Genomic DNA, 20334 nt, shown 5'->3' on the forward strand with positions numbered 1-20334 from the left:
TGTTTCAACAGGTGACCGGAAAGCCTGGGAAACAAGAGTCACCCATTCAACTAAAGCAAAGGGGTCTGAGGCAGGGAACCAGGTGATCAGGCATGGCCAGTCCCACCACCACAAAGACCAGCAATCTGAAACGCTCTGGATTGAGAGATTCAAAGCAAGCACAGCTGAACCTGGGATGGTCCAGTTCTGTGGGGGAGGGGTGTCCATTACTGAGACAGTCCACCACTGCTGAGGTAGTCTGCCAATGCCAAGGCAGTTCTAACTAGACCCCTATGAACAGGATTGCAGGGAAGTTCACACAGCAGCTGGGCAGAGCCCACAGCAGCTCAGCAACATATCTGCTGGTAGACTGTGACTAGGCTGCCTCCTCGCTGGGCAGGGCATCCCTGAAAAAAAGCAGCAGCACGACAGAAACTTATAAATAAAGCCCCACCTTCCAGGGAGAGAGCACCTGGGAAACAAAAGGCTGTTATGAGTTCTGCTTCAGCAGACTTAAATGTACCTGCCCAGCAGCTCTGAATGGAACAATGGAGTTCACATCTCAGCAATCGAACTCCTATAAAGAATGGACTGTCTCCTCAAGCAGCTTTCTGACCCCTGTATATCTAGAGTCAACTCATGAAGGAGAGCTCAGACTGACATCTGGCAACTATCCTTCTGGGACAAACAGCAGAAAAAGAAACTGGCAGCAACCCCTACTGTTTTGCAGCCACGGCAGTTGAGGCCCAGGCAAGCAGAATCCAGAGTGGACCTCCAACAGTCCTACAGCAGAGGGACCTGACTCTTAGAAGGAAAACTAAGAAGCAGAAAGAAATAACATCATCAGCAACAAACAGGGCGTCCACTCAGAGACCCCACCTGAAAGTCACCAAATACAAAGAACACAGATATATACATCCACAAAGATGGGAAGAAACCAGTGCAAAAAGGATGAAAACACCCCAAACCAGAGTGCTTCTCCTCTTCCATGGGATCACAGTTTTTTACGACAAAGGGAACAAGACTGGATGGAGAATGAGTCTGATGAATTGACTGAAACTTATGTCAGAAGGTGGGTAATAAGAAACTTCTCTAAGCTAAAAGAACATGTTCTAACACAATGCAAAGAAACTAAGAACCTGGAAGAAATGATTGACAAAATGCTAATGAGAATAAACAGCTCAGAGAGGAATATAAATGAATTGATGAAGCTGAAAAACACAACACAAGAACTTTGAGAAGCATACACAAGTTTCAACAGCCGAATTGACCAAGCAGAAGAAAGGATATCAGAGGTCGAAGATCAACTCAACGAAATAAAACTAGAAAGCAAGATTAGATAAAAAAGGGTCAAAAGAAATGAACAAAGCCTCCAAGAAATATGGGATTATGTGAAAAGATCTAATCTGCATTTGATAGGTGTACCTGAATGTGATGGATTGAATGGATCCAAGCTGGGAAACACTCTTCATGATATTATCCAGGAGAACTTCCCCAACTTAGCAAGCCAGGCCAACATTCAAGTCCAGGAAATAAAGAGAACACCACAAAGATATTCCTCAAGAAGAGCAACCCCAAGACATATAGTTGTGAGATTCACCAGTATTGAAATGAAGGAAAAAATACTAAGGGCAGCCAGAGAGAAAGGTTACGTCACCCACAAAGGAAAGCCCATCAGACTCACAGCGGATCTCTCAGCAGAAATCCTACAACCTAAAAGAGAGTGAGGGCCAATATTCAGCATCCTTAAAGAAAAGAACTTTCAACATAGGATTTCATATCCATCCACACTAAGTTTCATAAGGAAGGAGAAATAAAATTCTTCACAAACAAGCAATTACTGAAAAATTTCATCACCACCAGGCCTGCTTTACAAGAGCTCCTGAAAGAAGCACTAAACAGAAAGGAACAACCAGTACCAGCCCCTCCAAAAATGTACCAAATGGCAAGGGCAGCGACACAATGAAGAAACTGCATTAACTAACAGGCAAAACAATCAGTTAACATCAAAATGGCATAATCAAATTCACACATAACAATATTGATTCTACATGTAAGTGGACTAAATGTCCCAATCAAAAGACACAGACTGGCAAATTGGATAAAAAGCCAAAACCCATCAGTGTGCTGTATCCAGGAAACCCATCTCACATGCAGGGATATACATAGGCTCAAATTAAGGAGATGGAGCAAGATTTACCAAGCAAATGGAGAGAAAAAAAGGAGGAGTTGCAATCTTTGTCTCTGATAAATTAGAATTTAAACCAACGAAAATCAAAAGAAACAAGGAAGGACATTACATAATGGTAAAAAAATCAATGCAAAAAGAAGAGTTAATTATCCTAAAACTATACACAACCAATAAAGGAGCATGCAGATACATAAAGCAAGTTCTTAGTGACTTGCAAAGAGACTTAGACTCCCTCAGAATAATAGTGGGAGACTTTAACACTCCACTCTCAATATAAGACAGATCAATGAGACAGAAAATTAACAAGGATATCCAGGACTTGAACTCAGACCTGGGCCAAGCAAACCTAATAGACATTTACAGAACTCCTCAGCAAATGCAAAAGAACAGAAATCATAACAAACAGTGTCTCAGACCACAGTGCAATCAACTTAGAACTCAGAATTGAGAAACTAAATCAGAACTGCACAGCTTCATGGAAACTGAACAACTGGCTCTTCAATGTTGACTGGATAAACAATGAAATGAAGGCAGAAAGAAAGATGTTCTTTGAAACCAATGAAAAAGAAGACACAATGTACCAGAATCTCTGGTACACATTTAAAGCAATGTCTAGAGGAAAATATGTAGCAATAAATACACACATGAGAAGCAAAAAAAGATCTAAAATTGATGCCCCATCATCAAAATTAAAAGAGCTAGAGAAGCGAGATCAAAGAAACTCAAAACCTAGCAGAAGACACGTAATAATTAAGATTGGAGCAGAACTGGAGAAAGAGACAAAAAACTCTTCAAAAAGTCAACATGATATATAGACCACTAGCCAGATTAATAAAAAAGAAAAGAGAGAATAATCAAATAGAAAGGGGATATCACCACAGAGTCCAGAGAAATATAAAACCCCATTAGAGATTGCTACAAACAACTCTATGCACATAAACCAGGAAACCAGGAAGAAATGGACAAATTCCTGGACACCTGCATCCTCCCAAACCTAAATAGGGAAGAAGTCACAACCCTGAATAGACCAATAACAAGGGCTGAATTTGAGGCCACAATTAATATCCTACCCACCAAAAAAAGCGCAGGTCCAGATGTGTTCACAGCGGAATTCTAGAAATATACAAAAAGGAGCTGGTACCATTCCTTCTGAAACTATTGCAAACAATCCAAGAAGAGGGAATCCTTCCCAAATTATTTTTTATTGCATTTTAGGTTTTGGGGTACATGTGAAGAACATGCAAGATTATTGCATAGGTATACACATGGCAGTGTGATTTGCTGCCTTCCTTCCCCTCACCTATATCTGGCATTTCTCCCAATGCTATCTCTCCCCAACTCCCCACCCCCACTGTACCTCTCCTATTTCCCCCCAACAGACCCCAGTGTGTGATGCTTCCCTGCTTCCCTCCATGTGTCCATGTGATCTCATTGATCAACACCCACCTATGAGTGAGAACATGTGGTGTTTGATTTTCGGTTTTTGTGTCAGTTTGCTGAGAATAATGGTTTCCAGATTTATCCATGTCTCTACAAAGGACACAAACTCATCGTTTTTCATGACTGTATAATTTTTCATGGTGTATATGTCCCACATTTTTCCTGTCCAGTCTATCATCCATGGGCATTTGGGTTGGTTCCAGGTCTTTGCTATTGTAAACTGTGCTGATATGAACATTCCTGTGCATGTGTCTTTATAGAAGAATGATTTATAATCCTTTGGATATATACCCAGTATAGGATTGCTGAGTCAAATAAAATTTTCATGTCTAGGACCTTGAAGAATCGCCATACTGTCTTCCACAATGGTTGAACTAATTTACACTCCCGCCAACAGTGTAAAAGTGATCCTATTTCTCCATATCCTCTCCAGCATCTGTTATCTCCAGATTTTTTAATGATCGCCATTCTAACTGGCATGAGATGGTATCCCAATGTAGTTTTGATTTGCATTTCTCTAATGACCAGTTATGATGAGCATTTTTTCATATGTTTGTTGGCCTCATGTATGTCTTCTTTTGTCAAGTGTCTGTTCATATCCTTTGCCCATTTTTGAATGGGCTTGTTTGTTTTTTTCTTGTAAATCTGTTCGAATTCTTTGTAAATTCTGGATATCAGCCCTTGGTCAGATGGGTAGAGTGCCAATTTTTTTTTCATTCTGTTGGTTGCCGAGTCACTATAATGACTGTGTCTTTTGCTGTGCAGAAGCTATAGAGTTTGATTAGGTCCCATTTGTCTATTTTGGCTTTTCTTGCCAATGCTTTTGGTGTTCTGGTCATGAAGTCCTTGCCTACTCCTATGTCCTGAATGGTTTTGCCTAGATTTTCTTCTAGGGTTTTTTGGTGTTAGGTGTGATGTTTGCATCTTTAATTTATCTGGAGTTAATTTTAGTGTAAGGTGTCAGGAAGGGGTCTGGTTTCTGCTTTCTGCACATAGGTAGTCAGTTTTCCCAACACCATTTATTAAACAGGGAATCCTTTCTCCATTGCTTGTTTTTGTCAGGTTTGTCAAAGATTGGATGTGTAGATATGTTGTGTTGACTCTGAGGCCTATGTTTTGTTCCATTGGTCTATATCTGTTTTGGTACCAGTACCATGCTGTTTTGATTCCTGTAGACTTTTAGTATAATTCAAAGTCTGGTAGTGTGATGCCTCCTGCTTTGTTCATTTCACTTAAAATTGACTTGGCTATGCGAGCTCTCTTTTGGTTATATATGAAGTTTAAGTTGTTTTTTTCCAGTTCTGTGAAGAAGGTCATTGGTAGCCTGATAGGGATAACGCTGAACCTGCAAATTATTTTGGGCAGTATGGACACTTTCATGATACTGATTCTTCCTAACCATGAACATGGAATGTTTCTCCATTTGTTTGTGTCCTCTCTTATTTCATTGAGCAGTGGTTTGTAGTTCTCCTTGAAGAGGCCTTTTACTTTTCTTGTGAGTTGTATTCCTAGGTATTTTATTCTCTTTGTAGTAATTGTGAATGGCAGTTGGTTCTTGATGTGGCTCTCTTTAAGTCTGTTATTGGTGTATTGGAATGCTTGTGATTTTTTAAAAAATTTTTTTATTGCATTTAAGGTTTTGGGGTACATGAGCAGAGCATGCAAGACAGTTGCGTAGGTACATACATGGCAGTGTGTTTTGCTTCCTTTCTCCCCTTCACCCACATTTGGCATTTCTCCCCAGGTTATCCCTCCCCACCTTCCCCTCCCACTGGCCCTCCCCTTTCCCCCCCAATAGACCCCAGGGTTTAGTACTCCCCTTTCTGTGTCCATGTGTTCTCATTTTTCATCACCTGCCTATGAGTGAGAATATGCGGTGTTTCATTTTCTGTTCTTGTGTCAGTTTGCTGAGGATGACGTTCTCCAGATTCATCCATGTCCCTACAAACGACACAAACTCATCATTTCTGATTGCTGCATAATATTCCATGGTGTATATGTGCCACATTTTCCAATCCAGTCTATTATCAATGGGCATTTGCGTTGATTCCAGGTCTTTGCTATTGTAAACAGTGCTGCAGTGAAAATTCGTGTACATGTGTCCTTATAGTAGAACGATTTATAGTCTTTTGGATATATACCCAGTAATGGGATTGCTGGGTCAAATGGAATTTCTATTTCTAAGGCCTTGAGGAATCGCCACACTGTCTTCCACAATGGTTGAACTAATTTACACTCCGACCAACAGTGTAAAAGTGTTTCTTTTTCACCACATCCTCTCCAGCATCTGTTGTCTCCAGATGTTTTAATGATCGCCATTCTAACTGGCGAGAGATGGGATCTCAGTGTGGTTTTGATTTGCATCTCTCTGATGACCAGTGACGATGAGCATTTTTTTATATGATTGTTGGCCTCATATATGTCTTCTTTCGTAAAGTGTCTGTTCATATCCTTTGCCCACTTTTGAATGGGCTTGTTTTTTTCCTGTAAATCTGTTTGAGTTCTTTGTAAATTCTGGATATCACCTCTTTGTCAGATGGGTAAACTGCAATTTTTTTTTCCTTTTCTGTTTGTTGCCGATTCACTCTAGTGACTGTTTCTTTTGACATGCAGAAGCTGTGGAGTTTGATTAGGTCCCATTTGTCTATTTTGGCTTTTGTTGCCAATGCTTTTGGTGTTTTGTTCATAAAGTCCTTGCCTACTCCTATGTCCTGAATAGTTTTGCCTAGATTTCCTTCTAGGGTTTTTATCGTGCCAGGTCTTGTGTTTAAGTCTTTAATCCATCTGCAGTTAATTTTAGTGTAAGGTGTCAGGAAGGGGTCCAGTTTCTGCTTTCTGCACATGGGTAGCCAGTTTTCCCAACACCATTCGTTGAACATGGAATCCTTTCCTCATTGCTTGTTTTTGTCAGGTTTATCAAAGATTGTATAGTTGTAGATATGTTGTGTTGCCTCTGGTGCCTCTGTTTTGTTCCATTGGTCTATATCTCTGTTTTGGTACCAGTACCTTGCTGTTTTGATTACTGTAGACTTGTAGTATAGTTAGAAATCCGATAGTCTGTTGCCCCCCCCGTGTTCTTTTTGCTTATAATTGATTTGGCTATGCAGGCTCTCTTTTGGTTCCATATGAAGTTCATGGTGGTTTTTTCCAGTTCTGTGAAGAAAGTCAATGGTAGCTTGATGGGGATAGCGTTGATTCTGTAAATTACTTTGGGCAGTATAGCCATTTTCACGATATTAATTCTTCCTAACCATGAACATGGAATGTTTCTCCATCTGTTGTGTCCTCTCTGATTTCGTTGAGCAGTGGTTTGTAGTTCTCCTTGAAGCGCTCCCTTACGTTCCTTGTGACTTGTATTCCAAGGTATTTTATTCTTTTTGTAGCAATTGTGAATGGCAGTTCGTTCTTGATTTGGTTTTAAGTCTGTTATTGGTGTAGACGAATGTTTGTGATTTTATATCCTGAGGCTTTGCTGAAGTTGCTTATCAGTTTCAGGAGTGTTTGGGCTGAGGCGATGAGGTCTTCTAGGTATGCTATCATGTCGTCTGCAAATAGAGACAATTTGGCTTTCACCTTTTATATTTGAATACCCTTTATTTCTTTTTCTTGCCTGATTGCTCTGGCTAGAACTTCCAGTACTATATTGAATAGGAGTGGTGAAAGAGGGCATCCTTGTCTAGTGCCGGATTTCAAAGGGAATGCTTCCAGTTTTTGCCCATTAAGTATGATATTGGCTGTTGGTTTGTCATAAATAGCTTTTATTACTTTGAGATACGTTCCATCGATACCGAGTTTATTGAGGGTTTTTAGCATAAAGGGCTGTTGAATTTTGTCAAATGCCTTCTCTGCGTCAATTGTGATAATCATGTGGTTTTTTTTTGGTTCTCTTTATGTGGTGAATTACGTTTATAGACTTGCGTATGTTGAACCAGCCTTGCATCCCCGGGATGAATCCTACTTGATCATGATGAATAAGTTTTTTGATTTGCTTTTGCAATCGGCTTGCCAAAATTTTATTGAAGATTTTTACATCTATGTTCATCATGGATATTGGCCTGAAGTTTTTTTTTCTTGTTGGGTCTCTGCCGGGTTTTGGTATAAGGATGATGTTGGTCTCGTAAAATGATTTGGGAAGGATTCCCTCTTTTTGGATTATTTGGAATAGTTTTAGAAGGAATGGTACCATCTCCTCTTTGTATGTTTGGTAGAATTCAGCTGTGAACCCGTCTGGACCTGGGCTTTTTTTGTGTGGTAGGCTCTTAATTGCTGCCTCGACTTCTGACCTTTTTATTAGTCTATTTATAGTTTCAGCTTCCTCCTGGTTTAGGCTTGGGAGGACACAGGAGTCCAGGAATTTATACATTTCTTCCAGGTTTACTAGTTTATGTGCATAGAGTTGTTTGTAATATTCTCTGATGATGGTTTGAATTTCTGGAATCTGTGGTGATTTCCCCTTTATCATTTTTTATTGCATCTATTTGGTTGTTCTCTCTTTTATTTTTAATCAATCTGGCTAGTGGTCTGTCTATTTTGTTGATCTTTTCAAAAAACCAGCTCTTGGATTTATTGATTTTTTGAAGGGTTTTTTGTGTCTCAATCTCCTTCAGCTCAGCTCTGATCTCAGTAATTTCTTGTCTTCTGCTGGGTTTTGAGTTTTTTTGATCTTGCTCCTCTAGCTCTTTCAATTTTGACGATAGGGTGTCAATTTTGGATCTCTCCATTCTCCTCATATGGGCACTTATTGCTATATACTTTCCTCTAGAGACTGCTTTAAATGTGTCCCAGAGGTTCTGGCACGTTGTGTCTTCGTTCTTATTGGTTTCGAAGAACTTCTTTATTTCTGCCTTCATTTCGTTGTTTACCCAGTCAACATTCAAGAGCCAGTTGTTCAGTTTCCATGAAGCTGTGCGGTTCTGGGTCGGTTTCTGAATTCTGAGTTCTAATTTGATTGCACTATGGTCTGAGAGGCTGTTTGTTAAGATTTCAGTTGTTTTGCATTTGTTGAGTAGTGCTTTACTTCCAATTATGTGGTCAATTTTAGAGTAGGTGTGATGTGGTGCTGAGAAGAATGTGTATTCAGTGGATTTGGGGTGGAGAGTTCTGTAAATGTCCACCAGGTTTGCTTGCTCCAGGTCTGAGTTCAAGCCCTGGGTATCCTTGTTGATTTTCTGTCTGGTTGATCTGTCTAGTATTGATAGTGGAGTGTTAAAGTCTCCCACTATTATTGTGTGGGAGTCTAAGTCCTCCTGTAAGTCATTAAGAACTTGCCTTATGTATCTGGGTGCTCCTGTGTTGGGTCCATATATGTTTAGGATCGTTAGCTCTTCTTGTTGTATCGATCCTTTTACCATTATGTAATGGCCTTCTTTGTCTCTTTTGATCTTTGTTGCTTTAAAGTCTATTTTATCAGAGATGAGAATTGCAACTCCTGCTTTTTTTTGCTTTCCATTAGCTTGGTAAATCTTCCTCCATCCGTTTATTTTGAGCCTTTGTGTATCCTTGCATGTGAGATGGGTTTCCTGGATACAGCACACTGATGGGTTTTGGATTTTTATCCAATTTGCCAGTCTGTGTCTTTTGATTGGTGCATTTAGTCCATTTACATTTAGGGTTAATATTGTTATGTGTGAATTTGATACTGCAATTTTGATGCTAAGTGGCTGTTTTCCTTGTTAGTTGTTGTAGATTCTTCATTATGTTGAAGCTGTTTAGCATTCAGTGTGATTTTGGAATGGCTGGTACTGATTGATCCTTTCTATGTGTAGTGCCTCTTTTAGGAGCTCTTGTAAAGCAGGCCTGGTGATGACAAAATCTCTGAGTACTTGCTTGTTCGCAAAGGATTTTATTCTTCCTTCACTTCTGAAGCTCAGTTTGGCTGGATATGAAATTCTGGGTTGAAAGTTCTTTTCTTTAAGAATGTTGAATATTGGCCCCCCACTCTCTTCTGGCTTGTAGTGTTTCTGCCGAGACATCTGCTGTGAGTCTGATGGGCTTCCCTTTGTGGGTGACCCGACCTTTCTCTCTGGCTGCCCTTAGTATTCTCTCCTTTATTTCAACCCTGTTGAATCTGACGATTATGTGCCTTGGGGTTGCTCTTCTTGCGGAATATCTTTGTGGTGTTCTCTGTATTTCCTGCAATTGAGTGTTGGCTTGTCTTGCTAGGTGGGGGAAATTTTCCTGGATGATGTCCTGAAGAGTATTTTCCAGCTGGGATTCATTCTCTTCGTCCCCTTCTGGTACACCTATCAAACGTAGGTTAGGTCTTTTCACATAGTCCCACATTTCTTGGAGACTTTGTTCATTCCTTTTTGTGCTTTTTTCTCTGATCTTGGTTTCTCATTTTATTTCATTGAGTTGGTCTTCGACTTCAGATATTCTTTCTTCTGCTTGGTCAATTCGGCTATTGAAACTTGCGTTTGCTTCGCGAAGTTCTCGTATTGTGTTTTTCAGCTCCTTTAATTCATTCATATTCCTCTCTAAGGTATCCATTCTTGTTATCATTTCCTCGAATCTTTTTTCAAATCTTTTTTCAAGGTTCTTAGTTTCTTTGCATTGATTTAATACATGATCTTTTAGCTCACAAAAGTTTCTCATTATCCATCTTCTGAAGTCTAATTCCGTCATTTCGTCACAGTCATTCTTTGTCCAGCTTTGTTCCCTTGCTGGTGAGGAGTTTTGGTCCTTTCTAGGAGGCGAGGTGTTCTGGTTTCGGGTGTTTTCCTCCTTTTTGCGCTGGTTTCTTCCCATCTTTGTGGATTTGTCCGCTGGTCGTCTGCGTAGTTGCTGACTTTTCGTTTGGGTCTCTGAGTGGACACCCAGAATGTTGATGATGAAGTATTTCTGTTGCTTGGTTTTCCTTCTACCAGTCTAGCCCCTTCGCTGTACAACTGTTGAGGTCCGCTCCAGACCCTGCTTGTCTGGGGTGCACCTCTAGTAGCCGTGGCACAGCGAGGGATGCTACCAGTTTCTTTTTCTGCTCTCTTTGTCCCAGGATGATGCCTGCCTAATGACAGTCTTTTGGATATAGAGGGGTCAGGGAGCTGCTTGAGGAGACAGTTTGTACTTTATAGGGGTTTAATTGCTGAGCTGTGCACTCTGTTGTTTATTCAGGGCTGTTAGGCTGCTATGTTTGATTCTGCTGCAACACAGCTCATTAAACAACCCTTTTTTTTTCTCAAATGCTCTGTGTTGAGGGGTTTGGGCTTTATTTTTGGATGTCCGATCAGGTGTCCTGCCCAGCTCGAAGGCAGACTAGCCACTGTTTGGCTGCCGAGGCTCCGCCCAGCTGTTGTGTGATTCGCGCTGTTCCTGCCGGCTCTGCTGTGGTCTCCGCCACGTACTTCGGCGGAGTCTCTTCGTTGTAGCGTGTTGCCTCAGCAACGGCAGGCTGCGTCAGCAGTGGGCGTGTATCTCAGTAGGGACGGGTTGCCTCGGCAACGGCTGGCTGCGTCAGCAGTGGGCGTGTATCTCAGTTGGGGCGGGTTGCCTCAGCAACGGCTGGCTGCCTCAGCAGTGGGCGTGTATATCAGTTGGGGCAGGTTGCCTCCGTAGTGGTGGACGCCCCTTTCCCACAGAGCATCTCGGACCGTCTGCCCGGGATAGTTTGAAATCGCGGTTTTGTTCGTCCCACTGGGTATCCCAAACGATCTGTCCCTGCATTCCCCTGGGCTGGGCTACTGTGCAAGCCTCTTTCAGTCTCAAGTCCAGCCCTCTCAAGGCTCAGGTTGCCGGTTCAACAAGGCACCCGGACAAGCGCGCCCTGTGGGGATTGCTGGGTAGGGCCTGCCGCCGCCGCCCCGGCTGCCGGCTTCGCCAGGCATACCTACTGCCTGGCGTCCCGTTTCTTTTTATACTTGGGAGTTTCCCCGTTCTGTGGGCAACAAAGATCAGTCTGGAAATGCAGCACTGACTCACCGTTTGCGGATTCAATGTGGGCTCCAATCCTGGGTTGTTCTCCGGCAGTGTGCTTTTCTTTCCTTCTCTCCTTCACCCACATTTGGCATTTCTCCCCAGGCTATTCCTCCCCTCCTCCCCCTCCCACTGGCCCTCCCCTTTTCCCTTCAATAGACCCCAGTGTTTAGTACTCCCCTTTCTGTTCTTTAAGAATGTTGAATATTTGCCCCCACTTTTTTCTAGCTTGTAGTGTTTTTGCCGAGAGATCTGCTGTGAGTCTGATTGGCTTCCCTTTGTGGGTGACCCGTCCTTTCTCTCTGGCTGCCCTTAGTATTTTCTCCTTTATTTCAATCTTGTTGAATCTGACGATTATTTGCCTTGGGGTTGCTCTTCTTGCGGAATATCTTTGTGGTGTTTTCTGTATGTCCTGCATTTGAGTGTTGGCCTGTCTTGCTAGGTGGGGGACATTTTCCTGGATGATGTCCTGAAGAGTATTTTCCAGCTCGAATTTGTTCTCTTCGTCCCCTTCTGGTACACCTATCAAACGTGAGTTAGGTCTCTTCACATAGTCCCACATTTCTTGGAAACTTTGTTCATTCCTTTTTGTGCTTTTTTCTCTAATCTTGGTTTCTCATTTTATTTCATTGAGTTGGTCTTTGACTTCAGATATTCTTTTTTCTGCTTGGTAAATTCGGGTTTTGAAACTTGTGCATGGTTCGTGAAGTTCTCGTATTGTGTTTTTCAGCTCCTTTAAGTCATTCATATTCCTCTCTAAGTTATCCATTCTTGTTATGATTTCTTCAAATCTTTTTTCATATCTTTTTTTCAAGTTCCTTAGTTTCTTTGCATTGATTTAATACATGTTCTTTTAGCTCACAGAAGTTTCTCATTATCCACCTTCTGAAGTCTAATTCTGTCATTTCGTCACAGTCATTCTTCATCCTGCTTTGTTTTCTTGCTGGTGAGGAGTTTGTGTCCTTTCTAGGAGGCGAGGTGTTCTGGTTTTGGGTGTTTTCCTTCTATTTGTACTGGTTTCTTCCCATCTTTGTGGATTTATCCACTTGTCGTCTGCGTAGTTGCTGACTTTTCAGTTGGGTGTCTGAGCGGACAGCCAGATTGTTGATGAATTATTTCTGTTACTTGGTTTTTCTTCTACCAGTCTAGCCCCTTCACTTTACGACTGCTGATGTCCACTCCAGGCCCTGCTTGTCTGGGGTGCATCTATAGCAGCTGCAGAACAGTGACGGATGCTACCAGTTTCTTTTTCTGCTATCTTTGTCCCAGGATGATGCCTGCCAAATGTCAGTCTTTTGGATGTAGAGGGGTCAGGGAGCTGCTTGAGCAGACAGACTGTACTTTAAAGGAGCTCAATTGCTGAGCTGTGAGCTCTGTTGTTCATTCAGGGCTGTTAGGCTGTTATGTTTGATTCTGCTGCAACAGAGCTCATTAAAAAAACCCCTTTTTTTCTCTAATGTTCTTTCTTGGGGGATTCGGGCTTTATTTTTGGATGTCCTTTGAGGTGTCCTGCACAGGTAGGGCGCAGTCTAGTCATTGTTTGCCTGCCGAGGCTCCACCCTGCTGTTGTGTGGTTTGCCCTGTTGCTGCAGGCTCTGCTTCTCTGCTGCAGTCTCCACCACTGGCTACGCCCTGCAGTGGAGTCTCTCTGTTGTAGTGGGTTGCCTCGGCAATGGCAGGCTGCATCAGCAGTGGGCGTGCATCTCAGTAGGGGCGGGTTGCCTCGGCGATGGCAGGCTGCGTCAGCAGTGGGAGTGTATCTCAGTACGGGAGGGTTGCCTCGGTAATGTTGGACACCCCGTACCCACAAAGCGTCTCAGGGACCGTCTGCATGGGGAGTGTTTGGAATCGTGGTTTTTTCCATCCCATTGGGCTACCCCAAACGCTGTGTCCCTGCAATCCCCTGGGCTGGCCCACTCTCCAAGTCCCGCTTAGTCTCAAGTCCAGCCCTCTCAAGTCTCAGGTTGCTGGTTCAACAGGGCTCCCGGACAAGCGTGCCCTGTGGGGATCACTGGGTAGGGCCGGCCGCCGCCACCCCTGGTGTTGGCTTCGCCAGGCAGTACCTCTGCCTGGCATCCCGCATCTCCTTTATACTTGGGAATCTCCCCATTCTTTGGGCAACAAAGATCAGTCTGGAAATGCAGCTCTGACTCACCTCTCTGCGGATTCAATGAGAGCTTCAATCCTGGGTTGTTCTCACAGTGCCATCTTGAGTCCGTCTCATGCTTGTGATTTTTGCACATTGATTTTATATCCTGAGACTTTGCTGAAGTTGCTTATCATTTTCAGGAGTTTTTGGGCTGAGATGATGGGGTCTTCTAGATATACAATGATGTCATCTGTAAACAGAGACAATGTGACTTCTTCCTTTCCTATTTGTATACACTTTATTTCTTTTTCTTGACTGATTGCTCTGACTAGACCTTCCAGTACTATATTGAATAGGAGTGGTGAGAGAGGGCATCCTTGTCTAGTGCCAGATTTCAAAGGGAATGAGTCTAGTTTTTGCCAATTCAGTATTATATTGGCTGTTGGTCTGTCATAAATAGCTTTTATTATTTTGAGATACGTTCCATCAATACCGAGTTTATTGATGGTTTTTAGCACAAAGGGCTGCTGAATTTTGTCAAACGCCTTCTCTGCATCAATTTTGATCATCATCTGGTTTTTGTTTTTGGTTCTGTTTATGTGATGGATTACATTTATCGACTTGCGTATGTTGAACCAGGCTTGCATCCCTGGGATGAATCCTACTTGATCATGATGGATAAGATTTTTGATGTGCTGTTGCAATTATGTTGTCCTATTTTATTGAAGATTTTTGCATCTATGTTCATTATGGATATTGGTCTGAAGTTTTTTTCTTGCTAAGTCTCTGTTGGGTTTTGGTATCAGGATGATTTTGGTCTCATAAAATGATTTGGGAAAGATTCACTCTTTGTGGATTATTTGGAATAGCTTCAGAAGGAATGGTACTAGCTTCTGTTTGTATGTTTCATAGAATTAAACCATGCATTCTATTTCTGGACCTGGGCCTTGTTTTGTGTGGTAGGCTCTTAATTGCTGCCTCAACTTCAGACCTTGTTATTGGTGTATTCAGGATTTTGACATCTTCCTGGTTTAGGCTTGGGAGGATGCAAGTGTCCAGGAATTTATCCATTTCTCCCGGGTTTACTAGTTTCTGTTTATAGAGTGGTTTTTAATAATCTCTGATGATGGTTTCTATTTCTGTGGAATCTGTGGTAATATCTCCTGTATTGTTATAAACCAATGTTGCATCTATTTGGTTATTCTCTCTTTCCTTTTTTTCTTAATCTAGGTAGTCGTTTATTTTGTTGATCTTTTAAAAATCCAGCTCTTGAATTTATTTATTTTTTGAAGGGTTTTTGTGTTTTGATCTCCTTCAGTTCTGCTGTGATCTGTTATTTCTTGTCCTCTGCTAGGTTTTGAGTCTTTTTGATGTTGCTCCTCTCACTCTTTCCATTTTGATCATAGGGTGTCAATTTTAGATCTTTCCTTGCTTCTTATGTTTGCATTTATTTGTATATATTTTCCTCTACAGACTGCTTTAAATATTTCCCAGAGATTCTGGTATGTTGTGTCTTCATTCTCGTTGGTTTTGAAGAACGTCTTCATTTTTGCCTTCATTTCACTTATTATCCAGTCAACATTGAAGAGCCAGTTGTTCAGTTTCCATGAAGGTGTGCTGCTGTGAGTTAGTTTCTAAATTCTGAGTTCTAACTTGATTGCAATGTGGTCTGAGAGACTGTTTGTTAAGATTTCTGTTATTTCGCATTTGCTGAGGAGTGGTTTACTTTCAATTATGGGGTCAGTTTTAGAGTAGGTGTGATGTGGTGATGAGAAGAATGTATATTCTGTGGATTTGGGGTGGGGAGTTCTGTAAATGTCTATCAGGTTTGCTTGTTCCAGGTCTGAGTTCAAGTCCTGGATATTTTTGTTAATTTCCTGTCTTCTTGATCTGTCTAATACTGACAGTGGCGTGATAAGTCTCCCACTATTATTGTGTGGGAGTCTACGTCTCTTTGTAAGGCATTAAGAACTTGCCTTATATATGTGGGTGCTCCTGTATTGGTTGTGTATATATTTTGGATGGTTAGCTCTTCTTGTTGCATCAATCCTTTTACTGTTATGTAATATTCTTCTATCTCTCTTTTGATCTTTGTCGGTTTAAAGTCTATTTTATCAGAGAAAAGAATTGCAGCTGTTGCTTTTTCTACCTCTCCATTTGCTTGGAAAATTTTCCTCCATCTTTTTATTTTGAGCCTTTGTGTATCCTTGCATGTGAGAATGGTTTCCTGGATACAGCACCCTGATGGGTTTTGGCTTTGTATTCAATTTGGCAGTCTGTGTCCTTTGATTGGGGCATTTAGCTCATTTACATTTAGGTTTAGTATTGTTTTGTTTGAATTTGATACTGCCATTTTGATGCTAGCTGGCTGTTTTGCCTGTTAGTCGATACAGTTTCTTCATTGTGTTGAGGCTCATTATTATTTGGTATGTTTTTGGAGTAGTTGTTGCTTCTTTCTATGTTTAGTGCCTCTTTCAGGAGCTCTTGTAAAGCAGGCCTAGTGGTAATGAAATCTCTGAGTACTTGCTTGTTTGCAAAGGCTTTTATTTTTTCTTCACTTATGAAGCTTTATTTGTCTGGATATGAAATTCTTGTTTGAATGTTTTTTTCTTTAGGGATGTTGTATATTGGCCCTCACACTCTTTTGGCTTGTGGGCTTTCTGCTGAGAGGTCTGCCGAGATATCTGCTGTGAGTCTCATGGGCTCCCCTTTGTGGGTAACCCGACCTTTCTCTCTGACTGCTTTTAGCATTTTCTCCTTGATTGCAACCCTGGTGAATCTGACATTTATGTGCCTTGGGGTTGCTCTTCTTGAGAAATATTTTTGTGGTGTTGTCTGTATTTCCTGAACTTGGATATTTGCCTGCTGTGCTAGGTTGAGGAAGTTTTCCTGGATAATATCCTGCAGACTATTTTCCAGCTTGGATTCATCCTCTCCGTCACCTTCAGGTACACCTATCAAACATAGATTAGGTCTTTTTACAGAATCCCATATTTCTTGAAGACTTTGTTCATTCCTTTTTTACCATTTTCTCTCTAATCTTGCCTTCTCATTTTAGTTCATTGAGTTGATCTTCGACCTCTGATATTTTTTCTTCTGCTTGGTCACTTTGGCTGTTGAAATTTGTGTATGATTCAGGAAGTTCTTTTGTTGTGTTTTTTACCTCCATCAATTGACGTATATTCTTCTCTAAGTTGTCTATTCTTATTAGCATTTCATCAAACCTTTTTTCCATGTTCTTAGTTTCTTTGCATTGGGTTAGAACATGTTCTTTTAGCTCACAGAAATTTCTTATTACCCGCCTTCTGAAGCCTCTTTCTGTCAATGCATCACACTCATTCAAAAATTCAGTCTTGTTCCCCTGCTTGTGAGGAGTTGTAATTCCTTGTAAGAGGAGAGGTATTCTGGTTTTGGGTGTTTTCATACTTTTTGCACTGGTTTCTTCCCACCTTTGTGGATTTGTCTACCTGTCGTCTTTGTAGTTGTTGACTATCAGATTGAGTCTCTGAGTGGACGTCCAGGTTGTTGATGATGAAGTTATTTCTCTCTGTTTCTTAGATTTTTTTCTAACAGTGTGACCCCTCTGCTGTAGGACTGCTGAGGTTTACTCCAGTCCCTGCTTGCCTCTGGATCACCTTCAGTGGCTGTAGAACAGTAAGGGCTGCTGCCAGTTTCTTCTTCTGCTATCTTTGTCCCAGAAGTATATCCACCAAAAGTCAGTCTGAGCTCTTGTTTATGAGGTTACTCTTTGGAATATACAGGGGTCAGGGAGCTGCTTGAGGAGACAGTCTGTCCATTGTAGGAGTTCAAGTGCTGAGTGGTGAGCTCCATTGTTCATTTAGAGCTGCTTGGATCGTACATTTAAGTGTGCTGCAGCAGAACTCATAACCCCCTTTTTTTTTTTCAGGTGCTCTGTCCCGGGGAGTCAGGACTTTATGAGTTTCTGCTGTGCTGCTGCCTTTTTCTGAGGGCTTTCCTGCCCAGCGAGGAGGCAGGCTAGTCAGTGTCTGCCTGCAGAGGCATTTCTGAGCTGCTGTGGGTTTGCCCTGCTGCCACGTGCACTTCCCTGCAGTCCTGTTTATCTGGGTTTAGATAGAACTGCCTCGGCAATGGTGGTCTACCTGTAATGGTGGACTCTCTCTCTAATGGCGGGTTGCCTCAGCAATGGCGGGCTTCCTAAGCAATGGCAGACTACATCTGCAGTGGTGAAGTTACTTGGTAATGGCAGATGTCCTTCCACCACAGAGCTGGACCTTCCTGGGTTCAGTTGTGCTTGCTGTGAAACTCTCAGTCCAGAGCATTTCCAATTTTTGTTTTTTTGTGGGTGTTGGAGCAGCCAAGCCTGATCACCTGGCTCCCTGCCTCAGAGCCTTTTTTTAGTTGAACAGTCGACTCTTCCCAGGTGTTCCAGTCGCCTGTTGAAAAGGCGCCGGGATTTGTATGATTATCCATGCAGTAACCCACTGCGCTGGCTGAAATAGCAGCCCTGAGATTCGTGGCACTTTTTCACCCAGGAATCTACTGGCCTGGCTCTCTGTTTCAGTCCTCTTTTTAATCAGATGTGTGAATGACTCTGCCTTCCCCAAGCTCCAATCGCCAGCTAAAATGGCACCCAGACCCATGTATTTTGTACAGAAAACTGCTGCACTTGGGAGGTGACAAAACAGCCACCCCAGCCAAAACAGTGTCGCCAGCCAAACCAGCCATGCTGGCGACCCATGAGGCTTCTCTGCCTGGGAATCTCCTGTTCTGTGGGCAATAAAAATTCGCCTGGAAATGCGGTGTCCACTCACTCTGTGCCCTTTCCCTTGGAGCTGCAATCCTGAGCTGCTTCTAATCAGCCATCTTGGATCCCTCACTCCCAAATCATTTTATGAGACCAACATGATCCTGATACCACAACCCGGCAGAGACTCAACAAGAAAAGAAAACTTCAGGCCAATATTCATGATGAACATAGATGCAAAAACTTCAATAAAATACTGGCAAACCGATTGCAATAGCACATCAAAAAGCTTATCCATCACAATCAAGTAGGCTTCATCCCAGGGACGCAAGGCTGGTCGAACATATGCAAGTCTATAATCGCAAACCACCACATAAACAAAACTAAAGACAAAAACCACATGATTATCTCAATTGATGCAGAGACCTTTGACAAAACTCAATAGCCCTTTATGCTAAAAACTGAGAATAAACTAGGTATTGACAAAAGGTATCTCAAAATAATAAAAGCTATGTATTACAAACTCACAGCCAACATCATAATGAATGGGCAAAACCTGGAAGTATTCTCTTTGAAATCTGGCACTTGACAAGGATGCTCTCTCTTACCACTCCTATTTAATATAGTACTGGAAGTTCTAGCCAGAGCAATAAAGCAAGAAAAAGAAATAAAGGGTATTCAATTAGGAAAGGAGGAAATCTAATTGTCTCTATTTGCAGACGACATGGTTGTATATTTACAAGACCCCATTGTCTCAACCCAAAATATCCTGAAACTGATAATCAACTTCAGCAAAGTCTCAGAATACAATATCAATGTGCAAAAATCACAAGCTTTCCTATATACCAATAACAGACTTAAAGAGAGGCAAATCAAGAATGGATTATTATTCACAATTGCTATAAAGCGAATAAAATACCTAGGAATACAACTAACAAATAATGTAAGGGACCTCTTGAAGGAGGATTACAAACCACTTTTCAACGTATTAAGAGAGGATACAAACAGATGGAGAAATGTTCCATTCTCATAGTTAGGAAGAATCAGTATTGTGAAAATGGCCATACTGCCCAAAGTAATTTAGAGATTCAACACTATCCCCATCCAGCTACCAATGACTTTCTTCATAGAACTGGAAAAAAAACAGCTTAATCTTCATATGCAACTGAAAGAGAGCCGTCATAGCCAAGTCATTTCTAAGCAAAAGGTACAAATCTAGAGGCATCACCATACTACCTGTCTTTGTACTATAATAAAAGGTTACAGTAATCAAAGCAGCACGATACTGGTACCAAAACGGAGATATAGATCAATGGAACAGAACACAGGCTTCAGAGGAAATGCCACACATCTACAACCATCTGATCTTTGACAAACCTGAAAAAAACCAGCAATGGGGAAAGGATTTTCTGTTTAATAAATGGTGTTAGCAATACTGGCTCTCAGTTTGCAGAAAGTAGAAACTGCATACCTCTGACACCTTAAAATAAATTAACTCCAGATGGATTAAAGACTTAAACATAAGACATATCACCATAAAAACCCTGGAATATAACATAAACAAAGCATTCAGGACATAGGCATAGAGTAGGGCTTCATGACTAAAACACCAAAAGCATTGGCAAAAGAAGCCAAAAGAGTCAAATGGGACCTAATGAAACTCCAGTGCTTCTGCACCATAAAAGTAAGCATCATTAGAGTGAGCCAGCAACCAACAGAGTGGGAAAAAATTTTTGCAATCTACCCATCTGACAATGGGTTAATATCCAGAATCTGTAAAGAACTAAAACAGATTTACAAGAAAAAAAAAAAACAAACCCATCCAAAAGTGGGCAAAGTATTTGAACAGACAAAGTATATTTCAGAAGAAAAATATATGAGACCAACAAACATACGTAAAAATGATCATCATCACTGGTCATTAGAAAAATGCAAATCAGAACCTCATTGTGATACAACCTCATGCCATTTAGAATGGTGATCGTTCAAAAATCTGGAGAA

The 20334-nt window shown here is 41.5% G+C and overlaps 1 protein-coding gene across 3 annotated transcripts in view; it reads left to right on the plus strand.

Annotated features, from left to right (window-relative positions):
* FAAH2 (fatty acid amide hydrolase 2) overlaps nt 1-20334 on the plus strand; it is a 297578-nt gene that overhangs the window by 48216 nt on the left and 229028 nt on the right. The window lies entirely within an intron of this gene.

This window comes from Callithrix jacchus, chromosome X, assembly GCF_049354715.1.
Source record: "Callithrix jacchus isolate 240 chromosome X, calJac240_pri, whole genome shotgun sequence".
Classification (NCBI taxonomy): domain Eukaryota; kingdom Metazoa; phylum Chordata; class Mammalia; order Primates; family Cebidae; genus Callithrix; species Callithrix jacchus.